The sequence below is a fragment of the Herpailurus yagouaroundi genome, unplaced genomic scaffold (genome assembly GCF_014898765.1).
Source record: "Herpailurus yagouaroundi ecotype Mexico unplaced genomic scaffold, PumYag 199, whole genome shotgun sequence".
Lineage (NCBI taxonomy): Eukaryota > Metazoa > Chordata > Mammalia > Carnivora > Felidae > Herpailurus > Herpailurus yagouaroundi.
The window spans coordinates 20662184-20673910 of NW_024412430.1; the positions used below are offsets into that span (position 1 = coordinate 20662184).

At 43.4% G+C, this 11727-nt stretch overlaps 1 pseudogene; it reads left to right on the forward strand.

The window, feature by feature from the left end:
• The first annotated feature begins 10122 nt into the window (after positions 1-10122).
• On the forward strand, positions 10123-11089 carry LOC121013552 (voltage-dependent anion-selective channel protein 1-like; annotated as a pseudogene).
• The last annotated feature ends 638 nt before the right edge of the window (positions 11090-11727 follow it).

Consider the following 11727-nt stretch of genomic DNA (forward strand, 5'->3'; position numbering starts at 1 on the left):
TTTCTATTTGAGGAACGTATTAGTTACCTATCGCAGCGTAACAACTTACCCCAGAACAGAGTGGCTGAAACCAGATGCTAGCAACTCAAAGTCGTCTCTGAGAGTCAGGAGTCTTGGAACGACTCAGCGGGGTCTCTTTGACTTAGGGTCTCTCGGCCAGGGCTGCGGTCTGGAATGTCTACTTCTAGGAAACAGCCACTCCGAAGTTCAATCAGATGGCTACCAGCCAGAGGCTTCATCATGTGGAATTCTCCACAGGATAGCAGATGGTGACAAGGTGGCTGGCTTTCCCAGAGTAAGTGATCACCAGTGATCTTTTATAGCCTAATCTCAAGTGATACGACATCACTCCTGCCACATCCTACTGGCCACATAGAACAATACACTATACAACTGTGTGATGACAAGCACGCAGGGCACGAATCCCACAAGGCGGGATCCCTGGGGACCATCATGGAGGCAGCTATTACAGGGAATCCATCACCTTACGGCCGGGGGAGAGACTGGACAGTGAGGGCATCATCTTCAAGCAAAACAAGTAATTACCCTTTATATTCACACATTAATGACTTCCTTCACTTGATTTTCATGGGAAAAATACTGTGACATCAGCAAGGGAATATTATCATTTCTATTTTGCAGATAAGGAAAATAAAGCAAGAGATCTTTGGCTTGCCCAAAGTCATCAGGCGACGATGCACCACCTGGGTCTAGAACTCTCAGCCGACTGGGTTTCCCCCTCTGCTTCCCCATCACAGAGCGAGGCAACAAGAGGCCAGGACACAGCCCCCTCCCACGGAAAAGGAAGAAGAATGGCCTGCAGGCAGCGGATAGAGAAGGAGAGCTCCTACACTGCAGTGAGCGGTTTTCAAACAATGCCCGCTCTCCCTGCCCCAACAAGGGGAAAATGGTGCCATCTTTGACCACTTCATATGTGCACACAAATATTGGACAGAATTTCCCCAATTTTGAATTTTTACCCTAAAAACTTTTCCTAAAATCTGCAACCTGGTGTCAACTGTCCAGCAAGAGCTGGCAGCAAATGACAGAAAAGCCAGACCCAGCGTGCCTGGGTGGCTCAGTCGGTTAAGCATCCAACTTCGGCTCAGGTCATGATCTCACAGCTTGTGAGTTCAAGCCCGGCGTTGGGATCTGTGCTGATGGCTCAGAGCCTGGAGCCTGTTTCCGATTCTGTGTCTCCCTCTCTCTCTGCCCCTCCCCCGTTCATGCTTTGTCTCTCTCTGTCCCAAAAATAAATAAACGTTGAAAAAAAAAATTTTTTTTTAAAAATAAATAAAAAAAGAAAGAAAGAAAGAAACACCAGGCCTAGCAGGATATTTAGTCAAATGCCTTGTGGGTATTTTGTGATGTATTTTCACGTGTCCTTGAGATCACTCCATGTTATGCAAATACATATTCCTGTATATTTGACTAAACACATTGGTGTTTCCAGCGGTTCCCCAAGGAGTCCAAGACCCTCCAGAGGTCCGCTTCCTGAACAAGGTCGCTACCACTGAAGATGAGACCCAACCCAGCTTGACACCTCTCCTGCATAATAAGATGCTGGTCTGTGGCTTCCTTGAAAACATTGTTGGGAGAAATTTAAGACATTCTTCCCCAGAAGAATACAGACTGGGGAAACATCTGCCCAGCACCCCCCCTCCCCAAGCCAGCTTAACTTTCTCTCCTCTCAGTGAGCCAATGAGGAAGGGGACGATCCTCTTGCCACCTGGGGATCCGTTATCTTCCTCTCTGAGGTGTCACGTGAGCCTGGCATCAGCAACCCCTACGGGCTGCAGCTAGGGTCACTGTAGAAGGGGAAGAGGTAAAGCTAATTTACGGTGTATGTTGGTTGACTTGGGGAAATGGGCTTTATTCTAGCAAGCATCCTTGTTGAGAAGAGTCCACTGAGGTTTCCCAGCTAACCTGGCTTGTGGTAGGAGCCCACAGGGTGGGTGGGGGTCTCGGCTCTGCCTGGGAAGGACCGTCGAGCCACACTCGAGCCCCCACGGTGAGCACAAAACCTAAACTGCACAAGCACGGAGAGTGAATCCATGCTCGCCAAAGACTAGGGGTGAAGGGGTGGGGAGGACTACATGTGGCCACAAGGGACTCTTCTGAGGCGGTGGAAATGTTCTAAAATTGGGTAATAGTGGTGATAGTTGCACAACTCTATAAATAAACTAAAAGTCACTGGAGCATACATTTAAAACGAGTGAAATTTTATGGTATGTGAATTCTATCTTAAAAAAGCACTGTAAAAAAGAATCTATTTACCCATAAATATCTACTGTAGGGACACTAAGCAAACAGATGTGAAAGGAAAGAGCTCAGGATGAAGTGAACCACAGACTGACTTAGCGCCAGAGTCACACCATTGCCAAGAACAAAGATGGTGAACACAGTCACGTAGTAAAGAGAGGCTTTTTTAATGTTCCCTCTTCAGTGGTTTCCTCCCCACATCCTATAAATGTGTTCAATTAAAAACAAACAAAAAACTTCTCTCAAAACTACTCACCCTCCTAGGCACCGCATACCTACTTCCAGTCACGGCCAAGCTTCTCAACGTCTCTGTTTTCAATTCCTACTGATCCATGAGCTCATTTATGCAACAAGTATGTAGCAAACGTCTATCCTGTGACCAAACGTTTGCTCAGTACGTAAAGTAATAAAATACAGAACATATTCTCTCTTAAGAAACTCATTCCTGAGTGATGAAAGCAAAAATTGTTAGGGTAAGGAACTCCACAAATCCACATCTGCATAAAAATCAATGGAACAAAAAAGAGGCAGAATAAACTCCTTTGGAACTCTGGAATCTGCCCCAAACCTTGTGGTAACCTGGGGGGCATTCATTCCAGAAAAATGCCTGAATCGCTGTAAGCAACATTTCAACTTACCCTAGCCCCGCAGGGTAAGTACCGCAGGACTCAAAGGAGTGTTAGCCTTTAAAATAACAGAGGGGCGCCTGGGTGGCTCAGTCAGTTGGGCGGCCGACTTCGTCTCAGGTCATGATCTTGCAGTCTGTGAGTTTGAGCCCCGCATCAGGCTCCATGCTGAAGGCTTGGAGCCTGGAGCCTGCTTCAGATTCTGTGTCTCCCTCTGTCTCTGCCCCTTCCCCATTCGCATTCTGTCTCTCTCTTTCAAAGGTGAATAAATCTTTTAAAAAAAGAATAAATTTTTAAAAAATAAAATAAAATAACAGAGTACATCCTGGGATGGGCACCAGAGGGGCAGAATGGACCTTACTTGAAAAGAATTGCCATTATTTGATCTGTTTGGAGATTTCTTGTAAGACATGCTCAGAGGGCTTGGGTTTCTGGCCTAATGATAAAGCTGCTATCTGGGAGTCACTTGCTGAAAACCTTTCCAGGCATATGTTTTAGTCACTGATGCATGAGGCAGTGGCTAATGGATCACAAATACATTGGCCAAAACGGCAGGGCAGAAAGACTAGGGAATAAGGAGCTTTGGGGAATAAGGGCTATGAAAAGCTCCCACATATTTCTGGGAATCTAGAAGACCACATGCATGCCCAAGGCTACATACAGGCTCAGGAGAGATTGTAAGCTCTCACCTGTGGCTGACCCTGAGGCTCTGGGAAAGCTAAGTGTTGACGCTATGCCGCAACACCAGCCCCTCAGCAAACACTGGGAGTTGGTGGGGGGGGGGGGGTTGTTTGGTTTTTGTCCTGGTCCTTTAAAGAATCTCTGCTAAATCATTAGCTGACCACTAAGCTAACGGGGCAGACAGTTCAGCGGCCATACGTGACAAAGAATACAGATTTACAAAATTCATTCAGAAAAGTCACTAAACAACCACTACCCACTACTACAATAAGAAGCAAGAACAACAAACCTGGGGAAGGGGGAGAGTGCAAAGCTGTCACGCTACAATATACAAAATGTAAAGTTTTCAACAAAAAATTATGAGGCATGCCACGAAACAAGAAAGTATGGCCCATACACAGAGGGACAGGAATCAGTCAATAAGAACTCACTGAAAAAATCCAGATGTTGGACTTACTATTACTAGCATAAAATCAGCTATTTTAAATATGCTCAAAGAGATAAATGAAACACTTTGTGATAAAAACTAGAGTACGGGAATGATGGCCCATCAAATAAAGACTACCAATAAAGAGAAAGAAATTATGAAAAGAAGCCAACTGGAAATTCTGGAGCTAAAAAGTACGATAACTGAAATGAGAGATTCAGTAAAAGAGTTCCATAGCAGATTTGAACAGGCAAAAGAAAGAATCCGTAAATTTGAAGATAAGAAAGACAATTAGGCATATCCAGTCTGAGGAACAGAAAAAAACAAAATGAATACAAATTAACAAAACCGCAGCTATTTGGGGGACACCATCAGGCACACCAATATATGTCTATTGAGACTCAGAAGGAGGGGAAAGAGAGAGAGGTCAAAAGTTTATCATGAGAAACAATAGCTGAAAATTTCCCAAATTTGATAAAAGACATGAATCTATCTACCAATTTGCTCAACAAGACCCAAACAGGATAAATTCAAAGACAGCCACACCAGATATACCATAAAACCAGAGACAGAGACTCCTGAAGCATGAGAGGACAGACTCATCATGGGTAAAACATCCTCAATAAGGAAGGTTAACAGCTGATGTATCATCAGAAAGCAGAAAGGCCATGGGATAGTGAGATAATGTACTCAAAGTACTGGAATTTAAACACTGAAAAGCAAGAATTCTGTATCCAGCCAAACTGTCCTTCAGAAGTGCAGGGGAAGATTTCTGGTTTCTGATGAACCTAGAAACTATCACTCTTCACAAGAAGAAACTGAAAATCAACAACTATTCTTGGGCCCATCAGAGAATTGAGGTCATGGGGCAAAGCACTGCTCAAAAAGTTTGGGGAGATGGTCAGGAGCCATACCAGGTTCCCAGAATCAGAGAAAAATCACCTCCTGCTTATGGCAGGATGAAGAGAAAGTAGCAATTCTGAAACACACCCGGGTACCTGTCCTTTCACAGCCTGTCCTGGGAAGAAACTATTTCACCAAAGCCTAACTTATTGGATTTTCCAAAGCCTATCACCTGGGGGAAAGAAAACACACAACCACAGCCACCTCTAGCCTTCCACAGAGGAACGGGAATATCCAAACTGTGGGGGTAAGCTTAGGAGTCCCCCGGGCTTGCACCAATGAGTTAACAAGGCATAAAGACATACAAAGTCATAAAATGCTCACACCCGAGTTTGGGTAAACCAGATTGGCACTCCAAGAATAGGGCAAAGACACCCCAAGAATAGGGAGGCACAAAGGTGCCAGGAATAGGGAGGTGCAAAGACACCCCCAAATAGGGAGGGGGTGCTAAGCCCCCAAAAATAGAGAAAAAGAGAGAGAGGCAAAGGCCTGAAATAGAAACAGCGCAAAGGTGCCCAATACACAGAAATAACAAGATTAGATATTCAGGGTGAAAGCACCCCAAATTTAGTACTATAGCAGAAAGCTGCTTTTATAGAACAGGGCCAGGTTAGGTAAATTGGTGAATTGGACTTTGGACCACTGCACTGCAGGCAAAGCAGCCCAGAGTGGAGGTGGTTAACAAAAGAAAAGGTGGCTTATTAACCCTGAGGTTATTTCCCCTATCTGTCTCATCCCCTAGGCTGGCAAAGATAAACAGGCACAGTGCCTTCTGTCTGCTGTTAACAACCATCTACCCATCTGCCCAGCGCCTGGATTTTGTTTCATACTGACCCAAACCCCAAACACTGTATATCTTCAAAATCCTCTTTCCTCCCTCATATCCACAAGTTAATGTTCCTAGTTTACTTGCCTCTTTGTACATGCCCATCATGTTTGCAAGCCTTCTGATCTGAATAAATATGGAGCAAGGACCCTTATTCAGGGCTCTTGTCTTTTTCACGGACAGGAGCCATCTCTTGTTTTAATCCTGCATCTGCTCTTTTGCTAGATAAGAGAACTTTAGACTTAGAGTCTACGACACCAAATCAGTTACTTTTAGCCTGTCACATCTAAGAGGGTAAAAACCCAAGGAACACTTGTAGAAGTCATGGCCCAGGGGGGTACAGGCTCACTAAAAGACTGGGGTCTAGTCATAGGACTATAAAATGTTTCCCTTGTATAAGAACCAAAGAATACAATGGGAAGAATTGCATCTTTTATATTTTATTTAAAAAGGGTCTCTAGGGGCCCCTGCGTGGCTCAATCCGTTGAGTGTCCAATTTTGGCTCAGGTCATGATCTCACGGCTCGTGAGTGTGAGCCCCGCATCAGGCTCTGTGCTGACAGCTCAAAGCCTGGAGCCTGCTTGAGATTCTGTGTCTCCCTCTCCCTCTGCTCCTCCCCCACTTGCACTTTCTCTCTCTCAAAAATAAATAAACGTTTTAAAAATAATAATAAATTAAAAATAAATAAATACACAAATAAAGAGTCTCTAGGGAAACCAAAATACACAGGGGAGACAACAACAAGGACACAGAGGAACCATCAGCCTCTCACAGCTACAGTCACAGCACCCAGGAAGCACAGCCTGGCTCCAAGTCAGATAAGCTCCACACCAAACGCCCATTTACTGCAATTCCTTTCTCCTAGGAAAACATGTCCAGCTTTCCGCAAAAAATTACAGGCACACGAAGGAGCAAAACAGAGCAGGTGTCAGAACCAGACTCAGATGTGGAAGAGAATTCGGAAGGAGCAGACTGGGAGTTCAAAACCACAGCTGATGCACGTAGAGTTCTAATGAAAATGGTGAACAACAAGCAAGAACAAATGGGCAATGAAAGAGATGAAAACTATAAGAAAGAGTTTTTTTAAAATAGTAGAAATCAAAAACAACACTATAAAAACAGTTAATGCACAGATCAGGGTGGCTAATGAAGGAGGAGACAATAATAAACTTGAAGAAATGCCAATAGGGAGTTCCAAAACTGCAATGCAAAAAGAAAAAAAAAAACTAACAACAGGATGGAATGGCCTATCCAAGATCTGTGGGATAATTACAAGAGGTAAACCATACCTGTGATGGAAACACCAGAAGAGGAGAGCAAGGAAGGACAGAAAAAATACTGAAGCCTTGGTGATAGAATTCTCCAAAATTAAGGACAGACACCAAAACCACAAATCCAGAAAGCTAACAGTCCATCAAGCAGGATATATACCTTAAAAAATCGACACCTAGGCATATCATATTCAAACTGCAGAAAGTCAAAGACAAAGAAGAAATCTTGGAAGAAGCTGAAAGGGGGTGGGGGAACACCTTACACACAGAAAAGCAAGAGAAAGAATGACACTGGACTTCCCTTCAGAAACCATGCAAGCGATAGAGAGGAGTAAAATATTTAAAGGGTTAAAGAAAAAACACACCAACCTAGAATTCTGTATTCAGCAAAACTATCCTTCAAAAATAAAGGAGAAATAAGGATCTTCTCAGACAAACAAAACTTGAGGGAATTTGGTAGCAATAGACCTGCCTTGCAAGAAGCATTAAAAGAGGATCATCAGAAAAAAAGAAAAATATAGGTCAGAAGCTCAGATCTACATAAAGAAAGGAAGAGTGTTACAGAAAATATAAATGAAGGTAAAAATATAGAATTTTATTTTTCTTATTCTTAATTGATGTAAGAGAGTACAGTTTGTTCAAAATGATAGCAGCACCAAATTTGGTGACTATAGTTTGCTGCTCAGTGAAATGAATGGCAGAAATGTTATAAAGGATGGGGGGAGGGGGTGGGAGACTCCATGTAAGGTCCTTGCACTACTCATGAAATAGCACAGTCTTATTTGACAGTCGATGTGGCTTAGTTGTAAACGCATATTGAAAACTCAAGGGCAACCACTAAGAAAAGTAATAAAAGAAGAACAATTGATATGCTGAGAAGGACAATTAAATCATATAAGTGTTCCATTAAAACTAGAGAATGTAGGGGCGCCTGGGTGGCGCAGTCGGTTAAGCGTCCGACTTCAGCCAGGTCACGATCTCGCGGTCCATGAGTTCAAGCCCCGCGTCAGGTTCTGGGCTGATGGCTCGGAGCCTGGAGCCTGTTTCCGATTCTGTGTCTCCCTCTCTCTCTGCCCCTCCCCCGTTCATGCTGTGTCTCTCTCTGTCCCAAAAATAAACGTTGGAAAAAAAAAATTAAAAAAAAAAAAACTAGAGAATGCAGGAAAAAAGTGGAAGACAAAGGAACAAAGAACAAAAGCAACAAATGAAAACAAATATGGTCAATATTAATCAAACTATATAAATTATCCTTTCCAAAAAATTTTTTAACATTTGTTTTTGAGAAAGAGAGAGACAGAGTGTGGGGTAGGGGTGGCAGGGGCAGAGAGAGAGGGAGACACAGAATGTGAAGCAGGTTCCAGGCTCTGAGCTGTCAGCACAGAGCCCGATGCGGGGCTTGAACCCATGAACCGGGAGATCGTGACCTGAGCCAAAGTCGGACTCTCAACCAACTGAGCCACCCAGGTGCCCCATAAATTACTCTTTTAAACATCAACGGTCAAAACATACCAAAAAAAATACAGAGGCTATTGAATTGGATTAAAAAATAAGGCCCAACTACATGCTATCTACAAGAAACCTATTCTAAATACAAAGACACAGATAAAATAAAAGTGAAGGGGTGGATAAAGATAAACCATGCTAACACTCACAGAAAGAAAACTGGAGTAGTAATAATTTCAGACAAAGCAGACATCAGAGCAAGTCAAATTATCAGGATAAAGAAGGGCATTCATTCTATGATGACCAAGTGGTCAATTCTCCAAGAAGACACAATAATCTTTAATGTGTGTGTACCTAAAAACAGAGAGTCAATGGGGCGCCTGGGTGGCGCAGTCGGTTAAGCGTCCGACTTCAGCCAGGTCACGATCTCGCGCTCCGTGAGTTCGAGCCCCGCGTCGGGCTCTGGGCTGATGGCTCGGAGCCTGGAGCCTGTTTCCGATTCTGTGTCTCCCTCTCTCTGTGCCCGTCCCCCATTCATGCTCTGTCTCTCTCTGTCCCAAAAATAAAATAAACGTTGAAAAAAAAAAATTAAAAAAAAAAAAAAAAAAACAGAGAGTCAAAATACATGAAGCAGAAACTAATAGAACTAAAATAAATGAATGAGTCCACTACTGATCTTTGAGACACATGCATGCCGCTGTCAGTAATGGACAGATCAGTGGGCAAAAAACCAATGAGGACATGGTTGAACTGAACAACACCATCAATCAACTGTACCTAATTGACATTTAAAGAATTCTTTACCAACAGCAGAATATATATCCTTCTCAGGCTCACATAGAACATGCACCAAGACAGACCACATTCTGAGTCATGAAACATACACGTTTGCTTTTCTGACCGCAGTGGAACAAACTAGAAATCAGTAACAGAAGGAGAGCTGGAAAATCCCCAAATGCTTGGTGATGAAAAAACTCAGTGACACATGGGTCATAGCAGTGTCAAGACAAATTCTTTTTAATATTTTCAACTAAATAAAATACAACTTATCAAAATTTGTGGGATGTAGGGAAAATAGTGCTTGGAGGAAAGTTTATATTGTTGAAGGCATACGCTAGAAAAGATGAAAGTTCTAAATCAATCATCTAAGCTTCCACCTTAGAAAACTGGAAAGAGAAGAGAAAATTAAATCCAAAGTAATAAAGAAGAAGAGGAATTACAAAATTACAGCAAAAATTTATAAAATTGAACAGAGACAATCAACAAAGAAAGTCAACGAAACCAAAAGCTGGTTGTTGTTTTTTTTTAAATACCTAATACTTTTTTAAAAATTTATTTATTTTTGAGAAAGGGAGAGACAGAGCACAAGCAAGGGAGGGGCAGAGAGCGAGAGAGTGGAGGCACAGAATCCGAAGCAGGCTCCAGGCTCCGAGCTGTTGGCACAAAACCTGACCTGGGGCTTGAACTCACAAGCTGTGAGATCATGACCTGAGCTGAAGTTGGACACTTAACCGACTGAGCCACCCAGGTGCTCCAAAAGCTAATTCTTTGAAAAGATTGATAAAATTGACAAACTTCTAGCCAAGCTACTTAAAAAAAAAAAAAAAAAAAGCAAAGAGACAAATTACTATTATCAAAAATAAAAGAAGGGCCATCACTACTGATCTTGTGGACGTTAAAAGGATGACGAAGGAATACTATGAACAACTCTATGGCCCTAAATTTAATCTCCCATATAAATGCATCAAATTCCTTAAAAGACAATTTATAAAACTCACACAAGAAAAACAGACAGGAACTGAAGCCCCGCCCCCTGCCACCCCAGCTGCCCGTAAGCAAAAGACGGCTGTGCCTCCCGTGTATGCACATCTTGGCAAATCTGCCAGGATCATCTTCACCAAGGGCTATGGATTTACCTTTAAAAAAAAAAACAAAACAGATCTGAAAACAAAATCTGAGAATGGCCTGGAATCTACCGGCTCAGGCTCAGCCAACCCTGAGGCCACCGAAGTGACAGGCAATCTGGAAACCAAGTACAGATGGACTAAATATGGTCTGACATTTGTGGAGAAATGGAATCTGACCACACGCTAGGCACCAACATTACCATGGGAGATCACCTACACTGGGCGGAGGCGGTGGAGATGATAAATTTGAGGCAGGATACAGGCAGGAGCACATCAGCCTGGATTTCGACATCACCAGGCCTTCAATCCAGGGTGCTGTGTGCTGAGTTACCAGGGTTGGCTGGCTGGCCATCAGACAAATCTTGAGACCATAAATTCCCAAGGGACCCAGAGAAACTTTGCAGTTGGCTACAGGACTGAAGAATTCTAGCCTCGCATCAACGTTAATGACAGGACAGGGTCTGGAGGCTCTGTTTGCCAGAAGGTGAACGAGAAGTTGGAAAAGTCTGCCAGTCTCAGTTGGACAGCAGGAAACAGTGACACTCACTTTGGAATACCAGCCAAGTATCAGATCGACCCTGAAACCTGCTTCCTGGTGAAAGGGAATGGCTCCAGCCTGATGGGTCCAGGGTACATCCAGATTGTGAAGCTGGGTATCAAACCAATGTCGTCAGCTCTGCCAGACAGCAAGAACATCAATGCCGGGCCACCAGCTTGGTCTGGGACTGGAACTTCCAGCATAAATGAATACCATACAATTGTTTGATTTAAAATTATTTTGCAGCATAGCTAACTTCGGAACTTAGCGTGCCTTTTAATATTGCACATCTGGATGCGATTTTGCTGAACACCATGTTAGACCTCCAAGTTAAAGATGATTCAGCTTGAAGGTGTTACAATTTCAAAGGCACATACGAAATCTGATTCCAAAAACATCCTTTCACCTGTAGTCTTAGGGGGAACTCACAAAGTACGAAGGCACTTTGTAAATCCATATCGAGTACATGAATGAAATTGTGACTTTCTGAGACTCAAACCTGGGTTTCCCACCCTGAACGAGGAGAGACTCCTTGTTTGATGGTGTGCACAAAACTCATCTGAAAGGGGTTTCTAGGAAGAATCTTCATGACCTCTTTCTACCCTACTCCATCACCTCCTTGACACCAAAGCAGTCCGTGGGGTACAGTCGAGTTTCTTCTATGCCATTTTGGGATAGAGAGGGTGGGTGCGATGAAGGCGACGATTCAGGACTTAATCCTCTCTCTTGCTGGTTTGCTGCCCTCACCCCAAGAGCTCCAACTGCAAGCTGGGAAGAGTGTCTGTCACTGCAGTCACATGGTGACAATCCCTGGGATCTAAATCTGACTTCCGCTGCACGGTC